General features: G+C 32.3%; 1 long non-coding RNA gene across 4 annotated transcripts; it reads right to left on the reverse strand.

Moving 5' to 3' along the window:
• Positions 1-2,339: 2,339 nt before the first annotated feature.
• LOC143570397 (uncharacterized) lies at positions 2,340-8,908 on the reverse strand. 4 transcript variants are annotated; one of them, XR_013141925.1, is made up of 6 exons: positions 8,854-8,908; positions 8,503-8,572; positions 8,020-8,289; positions 7,891-7,935; positions 5,946-6,018; positions 2,340-2,540 (listed from the first exon to the last, which is right to left on the reverse strand). It is a non-coding gene; the product is annotated as an uncharacterized LOC143570397 (long non-coding RNA). The 4 variants fall into 4 exon arrangements; XR_013141924.1 differs by lacking the exons at positions 2,340-2,540; positions 5,946-6,018 and having other exon boundaries at positions 7,847-7,935; XR_013141927.1 differs by lacking the exons at positions 2,340-2,540; positions 5,946-6,018 and adding an exon at positions 8,651-8,708 and having other exon boundaries at positions 7,847-7,935; positions 8,020-8,572.
• Positions 8,909-10,094: the final 1,186 nt, after the last annotated feature.

Here is a 10,094-nt window from a genome sequence, read left to right on the forward strand (position 1 = left end):
CTTATTTTTGTTAAAAAAAAGTTTGATTCGTTTATTTTTGTTAAACAAAATGAACTACTTGTTAAAAAAATGATTTGGTTCGTTTAGTTTGCTTAAAAAGTTAGTTTGGTCCGTTTATTTTTATTAAAAAGTAGTTCGGTTCGTTAATTTTTGTTCGTTAATTTTTTTTTTTGAAAAGGTGGTTCGGCTTGTTTATTTTTGTTAAAAGAATTGGTCAAGTTTATTTATTTTTTGTTAAAAGGTGAAAGAGACTTAAAGTGACCAATTATGAAAGTTCAAGGACTCAGAGTGACAATGTATATATATACAAGTGAAATGTCAAATTTACCCTTGAAGCTAACATAATTAAGTAACAGCAGGAACTCAAATAGTTCATTTTTGAAACTACATGGACACAACCAGTTCAAAATTTCTTTTGGGGGCTCATTGTGACTCCTACCTTAAACCACAGGGACGCAAACAATAATTTTATCTGAAATCAATTTGCAAAATTAAGCTTATCATCAAAGTCATATTCAATATGAATAAAAGATGCCAATCAATCAAGATAACATTAGAAGTCTTAACTCAAATAATAAATAACCTTTTGTGGGGCACATATAAAGCTTTACATTTTCTTATTTGAACCATCCACCCATTACAGTCGTCCATCCAACCAATTGCTATAAATTTTAATAATTTTCTCTCCCTAAGCTCTTGATAGTCCAGTGGCAGTCGACCAACATTTGCGTCCATTTGAACCGAGCTCAAGTTGGTCAAATCATAATGCTTTTTTTACTTGAGAGCTATAAGGACCTCTTTAAGAATGGTTTGGTCACATATAACAATAATCCAACAATAAAATCAGTTACCAAATAACCATAACTGAACCTGTTAAAAATATTTGTCCATTCAATCTTATAATTCACTCATTATAAATAGAGACATCTTTTATTTTATAACCAAACTATACTAAATGAAATCACTTCTATATGGTTTTGTTTTAGGTAAAAACTTATTTAAAAAATGGATTCAAAAACAGTAAATATACATAAATCAGCCATGGGGAGAACTTATTTGGTTAATTAGAATGCGTCAAGGACTACAGATTGTTTGATTTAAAACCTAAAATCAATTTTGAATCATCATCAACATCATCATCATCATTATTGTACTCAGTATATCTCATCAATAGCAAAGCTATGGTAGGGTCTAAGAAGGGTAAGATGTAGACAGTCTTACCTCTACCCTTTAGGAATAGAGAGGCTGCTTCCTGTGAGACCCCCGGCTCGATAGTAGTTTTGCATCAAGCCTTGGACATAAGGCACATAACACTCAACCATCGGGACACCGCTGATTGGTGCATGCACCATTGTCTTTCGGCTATCAACGCCATGACATGATGCCTGATTAACCTTCTGCCACTTTTAACGTTATTTTCACGAGATTAGTAAAATAACGTCAAAATTAGTGCAATTTCACTTTAGCCCGCCCGAGGGTTCACACGCATATATATATATATATGCGCACACCGCAAGTAGGGCAGATATTTTATCAATAACAAATCATAACATGTTAACCGGGCGATCGATTCACAAAATAAATTAAAATAAAGAAAAGAAAAGTGTTGCTACCGAGATAAAATATGTGGTTTTAGTGTAGCCTAGCGATGGACCTCTTGCCATCAACAATAACTCAATTGACACCGATAGAGAAATGAACCAACTATGAGTAGAGAACCAATTGATTTTCAACCTTAGAAAGATAGATTCAAGGGAACGTCGGCTCTTCGCTTTCAACCGCAACTATGAAAATCAAAAACTAAGTTAAGAAAATTATCATCTAAAGGTTATGAAGCCACAAAGGCATTTTAATGTTTTATTCATAAGAAAGTTGAAAGAAATTAAAGATTACACAAATTAAAAAATACAATGATTTCACAATCATCTACATATATTTCATGTAAAGGCCATTAATATATGAAAACATAAAAGCTTTATACACAACTAGTAAGTGTGCCTGCGCGTTGCGGCGGGGACACAATGGGAATTTATTCAATATGAGTTGGGTTTTTGGAGGAGAAGCGACATAAAATTTTCTATCGGTTAGCGTAAGAGATCTTAGTGAAGGTTGAGTAAAAACAACGGTAATGAGACAAAGAGGTTATCTTTAAGGTCAACCCAAGAAAATTTAAAAGGCGGGTACTCGTTTATGTTAACTTTTCAACCATCTCACGATATATTGTATAGTATTCCTGTTAGTATTCTTATTTGTTTACTATCTTTGTTTTATTTTTAATAAAAAGTTTATAACATTAGTGTAATCTATATATGTCACAATCCTTGCATAGCACAATTAAATAAGTTTTTACCACTGATACTACAAATATTAAAAACTAATTATAATGAACCTTCTAATAAGCAGATATCTCTTTCTTCTGCATCGACAAGCGTTTACAGTCGTCTTCATTTTGTCGTGTAAATACTCCAACCATATCGTTGTACAAGCTGCAATATTCATCCTAATGTTCCATTCCAGCCCTTTTTTGTTGGCCCAATAACCTGGCAAAAGGTGAAGTCATCGTTTTTAATGTTTTGGAAAAACTTTTAACAAACACCCATTGTAGAAACCACAAGCGTTTAACATGTTTCAAAATTAGTAAACATTTTATTTTTAGATTCTAAAACACACTGTTTGCGTATTTTGTTCGTTAAGAACTAAAAGTTAATTATACATATTTAATAGCATTCCAATCGAGTAGTTATGTAGGCCCGATGACTACCAAAGGGTAAAATTGTCATTTTAGAAAAATTTACAAAACTTGTAACAAACATCCATTTGTCTTCCAATCAAGCCTTTTCTCATGGGGCCTGTGACCTAGCAGAAGGGTAAAATTGTCATTTGAAGAAGTTTGACATAACTTTTAACATAAATCCATATGTTCGTGTTTCTGTGAAGCCGTTTTCTATTAAGCCAATGACATGGCAAAAGAGTAAATTGTCATTTTTAAAAGTCAACAAAACTCTTAAAAATTCTATTAAGTCGTGTTCCAATCAAGCTGTTTCCTTTGGGCGTGATGGCATGGCTATATTTTATAAAATCTTTAAAATTTTTTTAACAAACATTGATTAGTGTTCCAATCAAGCCATTTTCTTTTAGCCCAATAAGAGCATTTAACCCCACATTCATTAAGTCAACTTTCCTTACTTTGGTTTTGTTTGTTAATCCTTATTAAAATTTGCATTCATATGAAAGGACCACTGATTTGGGCAGGGTAAAAAGAGTGACAATGGACAGATTACATACCCAGGTCAGTGTCTCTATCAAATCCACATTGAATCACAAATCCGTGATGTGAGTCGAGGGCATATCTTCCAACATCTATAAAGAAAACTCAAAAAAAAAATCGAAAGTAAATAATTATTACATTTAAGTATATAGAGTTGATTCATGACCAAAATATTTGCTAGGTCACATGAAAGGGAGGACATGAGAACTACAAGCAATACAATTTTATAATGAATATAATAACCTTATAACATGATTTATCAAAAACACACAAAGAATATGAATCCAAGTGGATAATAGGATACATATGGTCTTGATATTATAACCAATGGAACTGTTTTGCAGCTTCGGTCCACACCGAAGGTTTTCATCATTTGGACCAATACCCGAAGATTAAGATTTTCATCATCAGTCAACTTTTGCAAAACATTGGAAAAAATGTAATATGGGAGAATAACCAATAAAGAATATAGGCAATTAGCAATGTTCTGTCTGTGGGTGGCAAGATCTCATGTCTTTGTGTGTTATAAATAATAATAATGTTGTTATTACCACTTCAAACAACAAAAGAATGAGGTTACACCACTAAATTAACCATCCTATTTTGCTTCTGATTACAAATTAACTATTATTCAACTTGGATTTTGGCATGTGTAATGGTTTGCAAAGTTAAAGATCCTAAACAAATAGAGTTATTAGTATATTACCAGAAAGAAACACCATGATATTCACCACTGGTACGTTCTTTACGAAACGCGGAAAAAGGGACACCGTGTTTTATTGAGTCATCTACATAGCATCTGATATCATGCTGCAAGTTTTATACAATATACATTTCACCATTAATTATTAAAACTAATGTGATAAACAAAAAGAACATAAACTTACTAAACCTCTTTGAATCTGAGCAGTGGAGCAGATTTATAAAATCATCAGTGTCAAAGCTCAGCCTCCTAGACCTTTGGTATGTTTCCACAATCCAGATTGTAAAACTAACATTTGCTTTCAACACCATCACCAGTTGTGTTTAATACAGAAACTTGTAAACCAAAAATGAACTAAAAAAAGCCAAAGTACACGTTAAGGTAAAACAGGCGAAACAAAAAAAATCTATCATTTCATTGAGAATAAATGTATAAATTTATATATATATATATATGTATTTATGTATGTAAAAATTGTTGCGCCACCCGGACTGGTACGGGTATTAATCAAAATACACAATTTATCGCACATACAAAGTAACGGAAATTTTTCACTTTTGCACCTATGAGATGAAAAACAAACATTGCAATTGCTTCAACAACACATTGTTCTGAGTTATATTTTCCAAATATTAACCGAGTGATCTCCGTTTTCGATAATACAATAATACGCAGTTTACTTAAAGCTTTTATTTTCTTTCCAACAACTTCTAATGACTCCAATGAACACAATGCTTCTTTTGTACCCTTCATTAACCAAAATAAGAATAGTCAGGTAGCCAAAGTTTGGTATTGTGTTTTTATACTACTTAAGGTGAACAATATGAAGTGACCGTCCTTGTTTACCTGAATAAACATGGTAGGAACTATATGTTTTAAAAGGGGTTCATCTCCAATGGTCATGTTGGTCCATGAAAGATGATGTAAATATTCATTATATGTGAACTTCAAACATGAGTTAGCCACGATAGTAGTGCACATAATCACGCACTAAAAGAGATCTTTGGTTTTGAAGCTCATTTATATGAAAGTAAAAAAAAAGTGAAGAGTTGGCATGTTCGTATTTAGAGTAACCGGCTGCAGCCATATTCGAAGAAGGCTGGTGAATACAAACGAATCTATTATTTATATATATGCATACAATAAAATTAAATACATATTTTGATACGAACCCGTTCAGATCCAAGGGAGCTGAAGGGTTCAAGGAAGATGAAGAGCTAAAGGAAGTCGAAGGGTCTAAGTAACCATTTCAATAATTACTACAATTAGGTCTATATAAGTGTTTATGCTTTAGTTTATGGATATCCATGTTTATATTATTAAACATATTAGGGTTTATTAACCTTGTATTTGGAGAATTGCTATCTCGAATCGGCTTAATCGGAGACCTAATCCTTCTCGAATTGGATTAACCTATCAATCTAATCTTATAATTTCCGGGTTCTATCATATTTACTAATAATTATTATTGTTATTAATAAAAAAATGGTAAAAAATAACCAAATAATATAAAATATGATGTATAAAATTTATAACTATGAACATACATAACAGATAATTACAAACATATGAGAAAAATGAATAAATTATAAATGAGTTGCGACCGAGTTTTAAAAACTACTGGCGAGCAGAGCTTGAGCTCTCGTAATTTAAACAAATTATAAACTTGGGTTCCACTTAGCATGGTTTAACCATGATCTGAAGACTCGATTTTGGCATTGACAATTTTCATCAAATTTAGCAATTTTATTCCATTTTTATTGTAAAAACTCGTGAATCTTTTACTATAAAAGTCACACGTTTAATTATTCTATAAAATTTCAATCATAGGATGTTAATTTGGAATTCACAAGATTTTACCAAATTTTCATAAAATTTATCAACTTTTCTTCTAAAAGTATTCTTGTCTTTTGTAATTCTGCTTTGCATCACAAAGTTCAAACAATAACATGTACAATACAACGATCGAAATACCTTTAGAGTGTACCCGAAGCAAAGAACAGCAGGCGCACGAATACAGTTCTCAGCAACTACTATACATATTAATCTGCATATAAAGTAAGAAACCATGTGTACCCCTTGTTAAAGATTGAATAGATAATGGCACTAATTCAGTAATCTTAACGTTGAACCTATATACTTTCCAACCAAAATTAGAAGATGTTATGGGTGCTTGCATGAAAAAAACCCGATTCATAAACTTTGCAAAAATGTAGAAACTTTTTGAGAGCAATAACTAAATGGATTAATAATTTTGTAAAAAGATTGTGCATTGAAGCAAAAAAGCCAGCAACTTTATGAGAGCAAGAAAGATAACATATACATTTACAAAAGATTTCACCTTATGTTGAAAATGCAAGATTGTGTCTCCTAATTAATTCTCCTTTCTAACCTTATTCAGCAAAGCATACACAAATGGTATTAAATAGTGATTAATAGATGCAAAGTACACATCATTGAGTAAATTTAAATAAGGGATTTTTACATATATCTCCTCCTTAAGCTTCTTAATTACATATTTCCCCAATATTAAAACCTTAATTACATTTCTCCCCTTTTATCTTGCAATTACCCTTCTACCCTTGTCAATCTCCAACCAAACCTCGCTTCTAATCATTCCATTCATGCCTACAGAACAGAGAGAATATGTTTGCTTCCATTCACGCCTTTGTGACCTCCGGCGTCGGCATCCGTTACCTCCGGCATTCCAATATCAACATCCGTGACTGTCGGCGTCTGTGTAACTGCAAACCATAATTTCATCTCTATCGTTTTCCGCCGATTGAATGATTGTGGCAGTGTTGGTGGCGTCGATTAATGGTTAAAATTGTAGTAATTTCTATGTTAATCGAAATTCATACCATCTGTTAGTCAAATTGTATTTGCTACATCCAGTTGGCTTGAATTGTGACAATAATTATTGATGGATTATGGGATGACCAACCCTTGCAACACCTTGTGACTATGGGTCAATTTTTTGCGAAGGGCCATATGAATTTTTGGTTAAAGCATGTCATTAGCCCTTATTGAGGTTGGACGTACTTTTTCCTATTATCATAAATTTTGTCATTCTTCACGTGTTATTTATATAGTAATTAACTTATTGTTATGGCATTTCATTGCAATATTTTAGTTATTATAGATGTAAGTCTTTTCTTTAACATACAGACGTGTGCATTGCTATTTTGAGTTTTTACCAAGATAAGAATGTTGTTTGACACAATGGAACCTATTTTTCCTCCCAAACCCATTGAAGATTACTGTTGCAGTAAAATGGAAAAAGTACTATAGTTATGGTTCCTTTAATGATGATTTGGGAGTGCTTTTGATTGAAAACAGGAGCTCATGGAAAATGTCAAAATATATACTTGGATGGATGCTTGAAAATGTGACTGAACTGATATGGTATGCCAAATGGCCCAAATTTGGGCACTTTTTTTTTAATTTGTGTTTGTGGTCAAAAGTGTAAACATTTTTTTTCTCACTTCGAATGCCATGTAGATTTGGCTCATGTTGAAAGTTCTCAAATTTAAAGGTGGGGATGTAAGCAGACACATTTGATGACAAGGAGAAAATAGGAGATTATCAAGTGAAATCAATGGAGTAATCTTTGAAGTTGATAAACAAATGTTGTAATTGTTGTCTACTAAATTGGGGATATATGTAATTGTTGTTATCAAGGAGATATATGAAAATAGTTGCTTAGTTAGTTCATTAAGGGTAAAATAGTCATTTAAGTAGTTAATTTTAATGAAATGGGGAGATATGTAATATATGTGGTTTATGGAGGGGATATATGTAATTAAATGTTTAGCATTGGGGATATATGTAATAAGGAAAGTTAGGGAGGGAATATATGTAAATGCCCCTTTAAATAACTTTGTAATGCAAAAAGCAAATAAAGAAACAGAAGTTATACTATACAACGGTGAATCAAATAACTCCTTGACCTCTTCAGCTAGTCCTGTCAAAAGACAGGCAACATTAGAAACTTAACAAACCAATTCTTAACTATAACTATAACCAAAGAAATAAAATCAGAGTCTACATCGAGAGAGAAGTGGAGGGTTTAGGTTTTGACAAGAAGTAGACGGAAGATAATGGCGCATTCAATCACACCGTAGTAAAACTGTAGGTCATCAGATGAAGGTCTGAGAAAGATCAGTAACCACAAAACCGATTTTAAACTCACAATTTTCAAATCATTCCTAAACTTAACGTGAAGACATTATATTAATACCTGATATCAGTAAAGATCTATTGATTCCAGCAACCAAAGCAAATTGAACTTGTGTGTAGAGCTAACACAAGGAAACAACTGGTATCAACAAAGCAAATCAAAAATAATAATTATTTTAGTAATTACTCAAACTGACTATTTAATTCCAGATTCACTATAAAATTTACCCAAACAAATAGGATTCAACAAAATTAACCAGACACAATAACACAATCAACAAAATTGCCCAAAGTGACTACTGTTTAATTCCAGATTCACAATAACACAATCAACAAAAGAATAAACACATACCTGATAAAAATTGTCGGTTGTGTCTGCCAAGAATTGAAGAGAACCCAAACAAGCCGTATTCAACACATACCTGGGAAAAATGAAGAGAATTGAAGGGAATGAAATAGTTTAAAATAACTCAAACGAACTGTATTAAAAACCACCATACCTGGAAAAATTAAATAAATTGAGGAGAATTGAAAGGAGAATAAGGTATTATAATGAGCCTAGAAAACGAAAGAAACACCGGATTATCAATGGAGAAAATGTTGATCCTTTAATTAGGTTTCAGTTGATTAGGTATAGTAACTGTTCAATTCAATTTATGCATATTCATTGCAATTGAAGCCAAAATATGAATCGGAAAGTCACCTTGATTGCAATTTAACGTTTCTGGAGACTCAATTTAATGTTGCCTGATATGATAACTTGATAATTACAATCGAGCCGGAGACATGGTGCATTGAATTTTACGACGTTTCATAAGGATGTGAAGGGTTGCCTATATGTATTATAATGTAATATAGATAAGGAATTCAAAAGGGGTTTCAAATTGAAAGAAGAAACAACTAACATTATCTCCCTGCCTTTGCAACAACCCTAGATTAACATAAATTGAGCTAAACCCTATATTCTAAGCCTAGCCATTGGAACCATATCTGAATCTTAGAGGGCCGGGAAACAGAAATCGAGGGTAGGGAAATAAAGAGTAGAAATTGTACCTGGTTTGCTTTAAATTGGGCATAAATCAAGCGTCAACGAGCGTGGTAGTGGTGGTGTGGGCCGAAGAAGAAAGCTTTGAATCCAACACTTGCTTTAGTCTCTGTTTGTGGTGACATAATCCCTACCTACAACTCATTAATTAATAATTCTCACAAAAATAAGGTCTACTCGACATGAATTAGACGTTAATGAAACCTTTTACAGGAACCTTTCACAAAATTCCCAACTAATTGTAAAATTATCAACTAGTCAGAATGTTTAATTATTAGACCATGATATTTGATTCGACAAATACATCATTATTGTATACTCTTTCATATATATGGCGTAACCCAATTATTATTTTTTATTGAAATACCTAAAAATCATCCAAATACTAAGAAATTCCCCTTTGATAATGATATATATTGTAAGTGATATATGTTGTATATGTAACTACTAGATGTGAATATATGCGGAATATTTCTACGAAAGATAAAAAAATAGAACAACAGGTTAGACGTAAAGATAAATAAGAAGAGCCGATGAAAAGAAATATTGAATCCATTGAACGAACTTGTGGTATGTGTGGGCAATTAGATCTTTCTTCTCATCCAACGTTGTTTTAGGGCTGAATGGGTAAGAGGATCATTCAGCCATTCAGATTTGACACTTTGACAAAACAAACACTCTGAAGTCTGACCTAATTAGGCTTGAATCATTAAGAGGCTCGTACAAAACTAAACAAACATCCCCTAATATAATTTAGAGTTCACCAATTATAACAAACATTGCCCACCCACATGTGAAATTCTTGTTTAACACTCACATGTGAAATTCAAATTTCACATTATTTGGAAATTCATATGCACAAATATTTCAATACTGTAAATTTCAACAACACGCATAAA

The sequence above is a fragment of the Bidens hawaiensis genome, unplaced genomic scaffold (genome assembly GCF_021521415.1).
Source record: "Bidens hawaiensis isolate Kalapana, Puna unplaced genomic scaffold, B.hawaiensis_p1.1 tig00024978_1, whole genome shotgun sequence".
Classification (NCBI taxonomy): Eukaryota; Viridiplantae; Streptophyta; class Magnoliopsida; order Asterales; family Asteraceae; genus Bidens; species Bidens hawaiensis.